Source organism: Anguilla rostrata, chromosome 6, assembly GCF_018555375.3.
Source record: "Anguilla rostrata isolate EN2019 chromosome 6, ASM1855537v3, whole genome shotgun sequence".
Taxonomy (NCBI): Eukaryota; Metazoa; Chordata; class Actinopteri; order Anguilliformes; family Anguillidae; genus Anguilla; species Anguilla rostrata.
The window spans coordinates 13,466,822-13,479,900 of record NC_057938.1 but is presented as its reverse complement, the minus strand read 5'-3'; positions in this window follow the sequence as shown (position 1 = coordinate 13,479,900).

Sequence of the window (13,079 nt, the reverse complement as noted above, 5' to 3'; positions counted from 1 at the left end):
ACCAAAATACAGTGCACTGAATCGCAGTAAACTTGATCACATGACAGAGCCCAAGAACATGGTCATGAGTTGAAACAATCTCCACTTAGGTATCTGCGGAGGTTTTATATAACAAAAAAAAAAGCCTTTAAAAAGCACAAACCCTTTAAGTAAGGACACAAGCTCCTTGTGCGTTGTAAGAGTCACTACATACTCTGAGTGGCAGTGAGTGTGCCAAAGTTGGAGAACTGGCATTTCTGTTAGAATAAAGACAATCACAATCTGAGATGCATGTCAAATTGCTCCATCCATCATGGCGGAAATTTGATCACAGGACACCTGTCAGAAGTTTGATACTGACAGACAAACAGACAAACAGATAATTGTGTTAGAGGTCTATCAGGTATTCTCTCTTTCTCTCTCACTGACGCACACACACACACACACATACAAAGCTATTCTGAGAAAACTGGTTCTTTCTAGTTTAGGCTGATCATAGTTCTGTGTTCTGTGGTGATGATGGTAGCACAGCTGCTATCCTAACGGATTGCTATTTTACCGCAGTGGTGGTTTAGAAATGATTCTCAAGGTACATCAGGCACCACAATGAGGCTTCCATGCATTAGAAAGTTTTCCACCACCCACCATCACTCACTGCATGCACAAAGTGGGCTTAACACTGCAACAAGAAATGATTTTAACATATCTGGAACTCATAATTGCTACATGTTTTGTGCCATTTAAAAATAAAACCAGAATGTGCAATTTTTTTTGAGCTGAAGGGTTTGATATATCAGTGTAGCCCAGCATTGGGAAAGGAGGTCCGTTTCTGTATTTCATACCAACTATATTTGCTGAAAATTGTTTAACAAGACCATTTGAATCACCATTTGTGCGATATGGCAGTTTACTAACATTTTTTGATGTGGCCATGAAATACAACTAAATACTGTTCCAATGTCCCAGCATGAAATGTTTTACTGTGATCTAATCTGTGAGTAAACCAGCATTGGACTCCATTGCTAATTAAGCCAGGGTAATTGGTTGTAACAAAATCCTGCATACACACTTTCCCTTCAACAATGGATTTGGCAACTTATGTAGGCCCTCACTGCATCCCTCTGGAGTCAGATTCAGAATCACAACTGGTCCTGGAGAGCCACGAGGCCTGCTGGCTTTTGTTGTTAGTGTGGTCTTAATTGACCAATTAAAATTCTAATGACACAGTTAAGCTTTTTGTTCAGGTGCCGGGTAAACTACCAGGGAGAGCAGAGGGAAGCGTCTTTGAAATTGGGTGCGACTGAGAAGCGCCCCCCACTTGTGCATGTGTGCTTACTCTGGTGAAGCACATGCTTTTTTTGCAAATGCGGGGAGAAATGTTTTTCTTTTTTATTTTGGATAATTTGGTGGGAGTGCATTTGAGGGAGTATATTTGCCTGTATAATTGTCCATTGCGGTCCAGTGTATGCAATGGACAATGCTGTGGTTTAGCATTTTCCTCTTGCATGCAGGTGAATTAATAATACTGAAATGATTTATTTTTATTATGTAATGTAAGCTAAATATGTAAGCTATCTGGGTATCTTACGGGGGGAGAAATTGTAGAGGGAATAGCATAGACCAGAGGCTCTGTTGTTGTAGTTGTAACACCATCTGTTCACCTTTAAGTGGCAGTGTTTAGCCTAAGGGCATGTACAACAGAGAATTATAGTTAGTGTTTGTCTTTTTGTTGTTGGTTTAATGATTTATTTTTGTTTCAGACAAGATTTTCAGGTCTGCTGTCATTGTCACTGTATCACTCTTTACAACCATAAATAAGGAAATGAATTCCAGCATGCTTTTTTCTGGAACATTTTGACTCCTATAACTTCCTGGAGGTCCTTGAAACTACTCCTCACTACTACTCCTACTTTTTGACATTTGAGAAATGCATTATAAGCACAACAAATTACAATTGTTTCGCCTTCTATTTAATGCTTTCTGTTCCTGCTAATTTCATTTTCAATCATTGGTCAACTTCGTGAGGAAGAAAAAAAAACTGTAATATGATGCATTACCTTCAATATGGTATTGTGATTGGCTACACCCACACCCAGGAAGAGTCACTTGTTTGTTATTCGCATTTCTGTATTCAGTTGACCAGATAGTCCATAAGTGTAGGTATCATGTCTCTGAAGTACTACTCATACATACAGTGCAGTCAGAGGCATTTGAACAGTGACACAATTTTTGTTGTCTTGGCTCTATTCCAGAAGACTGGATTTGAAATGAAACAATGAATATGAGGTTGAAGTTACTGTCAACTTTAATTTGCGGGTATTACATCAACAAATGGATTAAACATGTAGGAATTACAGCTTTTATACTCATTTCCGCTGTTTTCGGAGAACAGAAGTAATTGGACTAATTAACATCATTTGTAATTTATACTCATATACTGAATTTATATAATTCATTATATGAGTATAATGAACATATGCTGTATTAAATGTATTATATTCCTTGTGATAGATTGGTTACCTGTCCAGGGTGTAATCTTGCCTCTCGCCTAATGCACGCTGGGATAGGCTCCAGCACCCCCCACGACCCTGCCCAGGAAGCAAATATAGATAATAAATGGATGGATATGTATTATATGAGTATAATGCAATATATATATACATATACTGCAAGATGTCTATTTTGATAATGAAGAGTCACCAAATTCTCTATTTATTTCTGACTAAGGGTCCATGCTATATATGTTGCAGTACGCTTGGATCTTTGCAAATATTCTTTTTCCTGGTACGTTTGAAATGGAAATGTGCCAGATGAAACATTTCATAAGCCTTATGTTTGGAATGATAAAACAAGTTTCATTTTCCCCGCGTATTCCAAATCCCATACTCTCTCTGGGGGGGTGGGGGGTTCGGCGAAGCTTGCGCGGGAAGGCTTTGTGAATGGCGGATTCGAGCGGTGCTCCAGCCCTGTCGCTCCCAGCGCCTGTTCCATTCAGCCTTTAATTCCGATATTATTCTGCAGAGAGCCACGAGCGAGGCGGGCTCAATTTACAATGGGATCACGGACGCCGGTCCCTAAAGGCCCGAGCGCCGCCTTTATTTTATTTTTTTTTAATTACAACTTTAAAGTTTAATGCTGCCCGTCTCAGAAGGTGCTCTGGATATTGGCTGCACTGTGGATTATCATAACTAATGTATTTTTAATAATGACCAGTTTAATGTCATGCGGAGAGGTTGTTTGCCTCTCAGACTGGGATTGTCAACCCTGAGGCACACGACGGTAATGGGAATTCATCATCACACACTGACAGCAGTTCTGGATGCTCTCATTAAAGTGTTTTCTGGAATGTTCTCCCCTTTCTTTTGTAACTCTCAAGCTGGGCTGTCAATCATATGATATGACAGTGGCATTCTGCCCCCCCCCCCCCCCCGCCCCACCGAAAATTTAAATAATTTAAAATGTAAAATTAATTGGTAAGTCAGAACAGATCCCTGTCCATTGTCATACCTTCAACAGAGGTATTTTTCAGCAAACAACTCTCGTGTTTCAACAAGCTTGACGGAGTTTTTCGCTCCACATTGGTCAATAGGTGACTGAAAACAGGAACAAATAAGGTACATTCAATGGCATTGATTTCTATTTTTCTGCCACAATTATGAATATTTTAAGATGTTATTGTGAGATAAAAATGAAAAATGGTCTGTCTGTATTCTCTGTAGTTAATATGAAAGAATGTGTGTGCGTGTGTGTGCGCGTGTGTGCGCGTGTGTGCGTGTGTGGCTCTTAATCTCAACTAAAGTAGTCGGTTTGGTTGTTTTTCAAGTGCTGTGGTCTATTTCACAGAGCTAGAAACTTTTTACTTCAGGGTTTACTTTTCAGCTGGTGTGCAATTACATTCACAAGGTGAACCAGGGATTCATTGTCATTAGTGCTACTTTCTTAACAATTAAGGTTTGTTTCAATGAGCTGGTGAGTATAGTTAAACAGATAAATAAATCCTGGATTGTCAATCTGGTCCTTGCGTACATTATTTACCCACAAATGGCGAATGAGGAGAAAGCTGTAACTCTGGGAAGACCAGCGAGCCGCTTCAGTGCCTCATCGATCTTGGCTTGCCGAGCTGAATACAACCCCCCCCATCCTCCCCCCCCCACCCCCCACCGGCAGAGGTAAAGAGCAGGCCGCAGCTCACCGACCGTGCCGCACCAGCCGCACAAATAAGCCCTGCATCAAAAGAGCTCCCCGTCCCGTGTCCACTGCTCGTCTGTGAATCCACTCGCTCGAACCCATCCCTGTTTATTTTTCTGCAGCGGGGAAACGCATTTCTCTCTGCCAGGGAAGCTCCGGTTGCCAGAACCCAGTGAGTGAGATAGAGAGCACATCCAGCACCTGTTGTCCCGTAAAAAAAAAGAGACATATTTTGGTCAAACGTAAACTCTGTCTCAACGCATCGCACCCTGCCGGAGGGGGGCATAAATCACTCCGGCTCCCCCGTACCTCCCAGCCCCGCCATCACTCAGGGCGATCGCGGTGCTGCCGGGAGATGCTGGCCTCATTGGCATAGTATAAATAAATGTAATGTCATCTATCATTCTGAATGAGATTTTCAGTGAATGATTTACCGCGCTCAAACATTTTCACTGTTGCCATTAGTTGCCATTGTTGTGAGAAACTGTATATTACCAGGAGATGTTACAGATAAAATATAACTACGGAGGATGATAGGAACATCTGTTAATCTAATGTTTGTCTAATGTGGGCTTGGCACAGGCAGGCTGTTAGAATGTTCAGTCGCTCTTTTTTGATATCCACAACATATCTGATAGACATTCACATCTGATATCAACAATTGTTTGTTTAATTAACACCTCTTAGTTATGAATAGATTTTGTTTTTGAGAAAGACTTCAAATTTTTTATGTTAACTTACTCCTCATTATGTCAAAATAAAAAATTTGCACTTGCCTGAATTCAGGGGCTTCACAGGCAATAGAGAGAGGCGACAAATGAGGTATCCCTCCCGCATCTGTTAATGTTTGTGGTTCAGTGAGTGGATGGCACAGAAGGTGGAAACAAGTTGTTTTGTTCTGTATTGAAAGCCTGCCTACCTCAGGAGACTGAGGCATGGAGATGATGTTAGTTATAATGGCAAAAGTTGAAAAATAAATAAATAATAAATAAAAGACACACACACACACACATAGGTGTGTGTGTGTGTGTGTGTGTGTATGAAGGGTGACAAAATAAAGCAAAAACCTGAATAAACGAGTGGAGAAATGTAACGAATGCAGATGCTTCCATACAGGTGTACTGCATGATACAATTAAGCAATCAGCATTCTATCATGCCCCGTGACATCTATAAAAATGCTGAGCAGGCCCAACTGACCTAGATTTTGAATCAAGATTTATGTTGGTTTTTCCTTTGTCACTCGTCTGTGTGTGTATTCATGTATGTATGTGGCTGCAGAGGCCACTGCTCACGTGGTGAACAGACAGGACAAAATGGAATAACAAAAACACAAAGCTGGCACCAACCCACCCCACTGTGCATCACCTAGCTCCCAAACACCCTCCAAACACTCCTGTTCTAGGCCTGGAAGCTAGGCCTCTTATAGAGCCCATAATTAGGTAATGGGTCGCAGCTGATGTGATTGCAGTGAACCACAGCTGTGGCCATACCCATCTGCAGGGCCGATGCTGCCCCCTGGTGGGCTGCACCCCAAATCCCGTTCTGGGATCACAAAAATATGAATAGATAAAATAAAATTATATATACTGTATATATGTGTGTGTGTGTGTGTGTGTGTGTGTGTGTAGAGTCCCTGAGGCATCCTTCGGTGGATCAGGCATGATGGATTGTGGTGGTCACATGACAACAGGCCAGCTGATGATTGGATTCTTCATCCAAGTGACACAATGGACAAGAGTTCAGACTCGACCATGCAGTGGTCGACACAAGAGACAGCGGGGAACTTCTCATTGTGCCTTGGGGACAAAGTCAATTTGAGAGCGACTGAAAGACCTGCATCCAAAACAGGTATCTTTAAATCTCGTTTCCATTAAGCAAGAAATTCATTTTAGAACCACACCTCTGCTCTGCCTATACTCGAGGATGCAGGTGCCTTGTGAAAACGAGTTTGGAAAGATAAATACTTGTTTCAGAAACATTTCGGCCCTGTTGTGTTTGTTTCCCCATGTGTGATTAAAATGCATCCATTCAGTGTGTTGTGTGCTACCTAGCATTCTATTTCTCTTTTATTTGGTCTTCTTTCCCCTCCCAGACAAAAACAACTACAGGTGGCTTTGATTTTAGGTGAAACACAATTACTTATCGCACAAATTGAATATCCACAAGAAGAGAACAAACCAGGCTAGCATGCCAATAACAATTCAAGTTCCAAAATCCTCTTTTTTTTTAGCTGCAACTTGTGAGCTTTCTGTAATAAGAAAAATCTCGACTACAAAAATTGTGAGGTTGCACAAGAAAAATGAATGCAAAATTGCAATTGTGTCTGATAAATTTTTTCATTTGTGATATGTGTGTGTTTCTGAGAGAGAGAGAGAGAGAGAGAGAGAGAGAGAGATTATGATGAAACAGCATCTTCAACTGTCACTATGCAGGAAGTCTGGTTTTCTCATATATTATATTAAATTATTTTCTAATTAAAGTTGATTTTTTTTAAAACCCCAAAAAGAAATAAAAAACGAATTGAAGTTATAAATAAATCATGTGCTGCAATACAGCTTAGCAGCTTTTGTGGGGGTAAGCTTTAGTGTACTAATGATTTACACATGCATTATGATCAGCCCTTCTGTTAGAGGCTATTAGGCAGGTGAGCTTTGCTATTACTGGTATATAGTCAGACAAATATATTGAGAGTATAACCCTGCATTTCTTTCACAGTGTGCCTGTGTGTTTCAGGCCACTCAGAAAGGTAAGCAAGGGCACACAAATGCCCATCAATCTCAGTCCACATCCATTCCCCTGCATGCCAAATGTGCTAAAATAGGTTTATTTGTTTTGGTCCCATGCATCCAGGTGACCCAGAATGCGTTTTTGGATGAGTATGCACTCAACCTGTATTACCGCTCGAATTTGCACATGCCTTTTAATTGGTGACGACGTTCATGTCCGTGTTTGAAATCCCAAATACACGGTGGGAGGGTAAAATGGAACTAGAAATCTGTACAATTCGGTCCATTGTTTTGAGCTGGTCTTAATGCAAAAATTCACAGGCACTAGATCTCTGTGAGACACCATACTGTACATGGACCATTTGTATTGAGTTTTTGAAACCATTAATCCTGTTCTTTCTCTTGCTGAACTAATTAATGGCCTTTGCCCCTGGCTGGCACCATTTGTCATTACTCCTCATCAGCAGTTGGCAACAAGTGATTGTTCCTTTTCTGTCTTTGGTACTATTCTGCAGCCAGTTTATTTTTGTGCAATCATAATAATACAATGCTAATATTTTAGATTAGCTCAGCTTTGAGCCCAATACAAATGCATGAATGTTCTCAATAGCAAGATAAAGTAACAATGTAAGAAAATTATTGTACAGGCAGGAAATGAATTAATTACATAGATTAATTAACCGCAGCATGCATTATGTATTAGCTCATTAATTATTCACAGATTAGCTAATCTATTAAAATTAATTATTAAACAGAATTTTAGATCATTTAACGGAGTAATCACAGACATTAATACCACAGGTTTGTATTTATAAATAAAAAAGTTAAGTGGAAAAAGGTTATGAGTAATATTACACTAAGAATAACAGTTCCAACAAACCAAGATCTGTGTTTGCTTAATTGATTCTAAACAAGTGGTTAATTTGCAAGAAACAATCTGCATATATGTGAACACCTTTCATTCTGAATGATATTAGCTGTGCAGAACTATGATTATTCTTGAAGATTATGTAATTATAATTGTCTAGTTATTTACGGAATCCCACAACACATTCGCTAGCAATAAAACTCGTAAAAAAAGAAATATATTACCTGCAATTGTTAGAGTGCTGTGTCCCTCAGATATTTAATAAATCACTGTGTCTGTGTCCTGGTGGCAGCACAAGTCTTAATTACCTTTAGACTTCTTTAGAAAAGAGATTCATTATCTGATTGTCCCGGGATGGAAATACGGTGGCTTTTATCCCATCTGGCTTACGGTCCTGGTTCTGTGTCTGGGGTCTGTTTGCCCCTTGGGGGGGGGGGGAGACAGCGTATAATGCATTCAGGGACTCGGAATGCTCTCCAAATTCTTTTTGGACATGGCACTGCGAGGAATAAAGATGATTTATGACGCTTTCTGCGAGCACCAGAGGTGTTTAATCTCTGTTATCTTGTCTCGTAGCTTTATCTCGGCAGCGCTCAGTTCCACAAAGTCTCGGCCAAAGATGGGGGAAAACAGCCGTTTTGTGACCGTTTGACCCCACAGAAGAGGCAGGGTGCTAAATGAGCCTCTCTCTGCCAGGACCGGGCTTCGGCATTGCTCCTGTTTTTATAACCCACAATGCATTGCTTAAAATGGAAGTCCTATTCTGATATGATTCACTGTGGTAGAGGTGCTCTATGCTGAACCTATTAATTAGTGCTCAGCCTATAATAATAATAATAATAATAATATGCATACACACCGTTCTCTCACACATTCATACCCAAAGGGAAATTTTGACCCATCCAATTAACCTAATCATGCATGTCTGGACTGTGGGAGGAAACTGGAGTTCCCGGAGAAAACCCACAAGGAAATGGGGGCAACATGTAAACTCAGGAACTTCCTGCTGTGAGGCAACAGCATTAGTCACAGTATTAGTCACACATTAAAAGCAGTAGTAATTAAAATAATAATAATAATAATAATAATAATAATAATAATAATAATAATAATAATGCGTAAAAATAAATCTAAAAATCCTGTTTTCTCCTTTTTTTTCAACCTCCAGGCTCTCTTGAATTCAGTAATTATCTGGAGTTCAGGAAAAGACTGCAGGAGAAGGTGCTAACAGCCACCTGTCAAATGGCAGGTGCCACCCGTCACCTTGACCTGCCAATGGCAGCTGTCACTGTCAGGTATTATAAGGCTCATAGGAAATTGCATGTCAAGCCTTTACATTAAAGGATAATCTCCTATCCTCGACTCAAATGTTCCCCCTTTTAAGCTCTCAATCATTCCACTAACCACAATTAGGTACTGCATTGTCACTACGAACCAAACTTTGAACTTTATAAAACATTTACAATCAACTTAATGCTTAGAATTAATTACATTTGCATGTTAATGAAGGTGGCTAATGGTTTCAAATGTCAACAGCTTTTCAACTACCATGTAAATGAATACAATAGGTGCTCTGTAAAATGCAGAAATTTTTCATAGCAACAAAGGAGTCAAAATTTTGGGTCTGAATAGAAGTCTTTCATGTTTGACTTACGTCTCCAATCTACATTTCACCTTCACTCTTGAGAATGATGATGAGCTCAAAGTTAAGAAAAAGTTTAATATTGCATGGCAGATGGAACAAGTACATTTAGTTGAGAAAAATGGTAAATGTGTATTTAAATTAATGTAATTATCAACTGAAATGTCAAATGAATACTGTTATATTTACACCAGAAGTAATTTACTCATTGCTGTTTTAGCTAGTGATGTATAGCTGAGTAATGTATGGGTGCTTTATATAACTCATAGTCCACTGTGCAGTAGCTGAGGTTGACTGAGTGGTCCCATTGTTCATTTAAATATAGGCACATTTACTGGCGTCTGAAAAGACTGGTCTGACTCATCTCGAAACATAACGGCTCATTATGCAAAAGAAAGCGTCTGAAGAGAATCGCTGAGGGCAGCCGACGAACAAAAAAACCGCATTACTACGAGTGTCTGAAGCAAGACAGAAGAGTTTGTGGCCAAGACCAGCATCTGAAAGCCATACATTAAAGACTCTGGCGCGTACGCTACCTTTCAGAAGCATTCATAACCACCTCGTTGGCGCTGGATCTGTCCTGCGGCTAACGAGGACACAGGAATGCGCCGCGGGGTCACAATGTTAGAAAGATGCTCCGGCCATTTTGACAAGCGCCTCTGACAGCGACTGCGGCGATGAGATGAAGCATCCCTCATCCCAGTCCGAAATCGTTGCGAGCAGATGTTTAGACAAAGTTTACTAGCCCCTTTGGCCAAATGAATTGACGGTGTTTACAGCACTCCTGCCACTTTTAATGGAAGGCCTGAGTGGAATTCTCAATCATTGCTATCTACCCAGATGGAGGTATTTTGCATTATTAAGAGAAGTTGGCCAACCAAGACACTTTTAATGACATGATATATGATTCTCTTTCTCTCTCCCTCTCCCTTTGTGCTATTGCACTCTCCCTCATTTTTTCTTCCATTGCTCTCTCTTGCTCTCCCTCTCTAATAGAAAAAAGGAAATGACCACTGGTTTTCATTAATCATTGTAGGGTAGGCCTAGGACTACAGGGTGCGAAATGTGAATGCTGCTTTAATTTGGCTGGTATACATTGTTAATACATAGTAATGAGGCGGCCTCAGTAATTATAAAACTACCAGGATAATTTATGGCGTGACACTCACCTGTCACTGGTGAGCTGGTAGTATACGGCGTAACTGTCACTGTGCAGTGTGTTCAGGAAGACACAAATCGCTGAGATCATGTTGAAGACAGAAGAATAGCTGTTGATATTCTGAAGAAGTCGACAGGCGTAACAGTGCAGTGTGATGCTGTGCTTAAGGAGGAGAGCTTGGAAAGCAAAGGTTGCATGTTAAAATTCCAACTGAGGCACTGCCATTGTACGCTTGAATAATATATTAAACCTGCGTGGCTTCAGTATAGAGACTTCCAAATGTTTTTATTTTGTATTCCGTCTTCTTCACTCTGATCTGTCGGACTCACCGATGACAACCTTGGTGAACTTTTTAAAAAATGAACAAAAAATAAATAAATAATTCAAAGGGGCTGAGTAAACAGAATTTATCTGTAGGGCTCTGGGGCAATTCCCTGCTTTTCCAAGGTGACGTTAAAGAAATGAGATGCAAAATGAATCAATCATGTTAACCAAAAAAATAAAAAATAAAAAATCATATACAATTTCATGGTACATTAAGTTTATGTGCACTCTGGAAATGATATGGGATATGAAAAACATCATAAATGTAGTAGTTTTCCCTCCTCCACCCACTATGTGACATCAGAAGAGACACAAAACATTTAGGCTCTTGAAACTTCGTTACAGTGCATTCTGGGATATACTTTTTATCCTAGTATTTGAGGGAGTTTGGGTCAGGGCCATAGTGGACTCATATAAACTCATTTAACACCGAACATTGTCTTGTGTATCTTTACTGGATGTGGGAAAATGTATGTATCTTCTGGTGCCCTGTAAGACCGTATTCAGCACGATGGACAGCGCAGAACAAAATGCAAATATTCTAGCTGTGGTGGAAATTGCAGATTGAATTAATACAAATGTGAGAGACTGTAGTGCAGCCAGGTGCTTGATTGTTGCTGGGTTGGAGTGGGAATGTGATTTTTCACTTGTCATCTTTTATTTCTCCCAGAAGTATTTCTGGTTTATTTCCCATCGACAGTTGTTTTGAGGAACAATGATCTACATACTTTTCCTCCATACCTCCCTCGAGCCTGGACCTGAGTAGAAGATGTGTGCACATCCCAGGTCGTCTTGACCGGAACCTGTCGCAACCCCAGCTTCAAAGAAGAAGTTTATCAAGAGTCTCTGCGCATTTGCCATGGACCTTGGACCGGCTGACAAGATGATGCATCACCTAACAGAATTAAGGACTGGCCTCCCCTTTCATTGCCCTTGAGTACTGAAACGCATTTTATTTAACACTGACATCAAACCACAGGATAGCGTAAAACTTGTAATACCTGATGAGGTCATTTTACTGCTTTGTTGTTGTGTTTGTTTTGCTATACGTATGTTGGTCTGGAAATTCAAATTCCCTGACCTTGTTGTTCTACATTGTTAAAACTTCATTTTATGAGGGTGATTAAACAAACTAATCACATAATATAGAGTAGCATGTTACTAACCTATGACAGGAATTAATCTTTGTTAAATGATAGTACTGTTAACCTCTATGTGTAGCCGTCGCAGAATTATCATTTCCTCTGATTAAGAATCTTATTATATTATTCCTCATATTTATGCAAATTATTGATTTCCATTAGCCTATTCACATATTCATTATCATAGCCAATAAATATTATTTCGAAGCCATTGTCATGTCTATGTTATTTCACTAAGTTGGGCTCTACAAACACACATAATTCTGATTGGTTGTTGAACTCCATTGTTCGGAATAACCCTGACCAAACCTCACTACAGCACTGTGCTTCTATATAGAACTGTGCTTGCTTGTGTTTTTCTAATGGATTAAGCTGGCTCTCCCTAAAGACAGGGTACAGAATTTGAGTGTGTTACTTACCCTCATCGAAGCATATAGCACATGGCCATTTGTTATTCTGGCAGAGTACTAAGAAGAAAGGGCACACAAAGCATACTCAAATCACCATTTGAGGAGATAGTCTCATTAAACCTCTGCAGCTAGCCTAGAAGCCTTTAAGAGCACATTGTATCCAAAGTGGATGCTTTTACCTGCTACTCTGGCTTAAAAGTGAGAGCATGCAATATGCAATGTAGCACAACTTGGCAGATTCAGAAAACTAAATACACGAAAGAGGTACACAGTGACTCAGTTGAGCATGCTCAATTCTTGGGTATTGACTTGTAGAATCCAAGTCTCATTGGACCTAGTATTGGTGAAAAGGATAGTGACAAACTGGGGAGGGGGATGCAAATGTAAAAATAGTATTTCCAGTATGTTTTAGTCATGCAGATTCTTCCACATTTTTGAGGAATATCTCATTATAATAGTTTTTGGAGATGTGATACATACACGCTTACACATTCATCATGTGAGTGTGTGCCAATGTGCCTAGGGCTGCTTCGTTTTTGGGATGACTCATAAATTCAATAGAATTTATACAAAAAAGTTGCTATTTGGCAGGGTTGCCTTCTTGAAAGAAATTAATCCTGAAAAGCCGGGCAAAGCCCC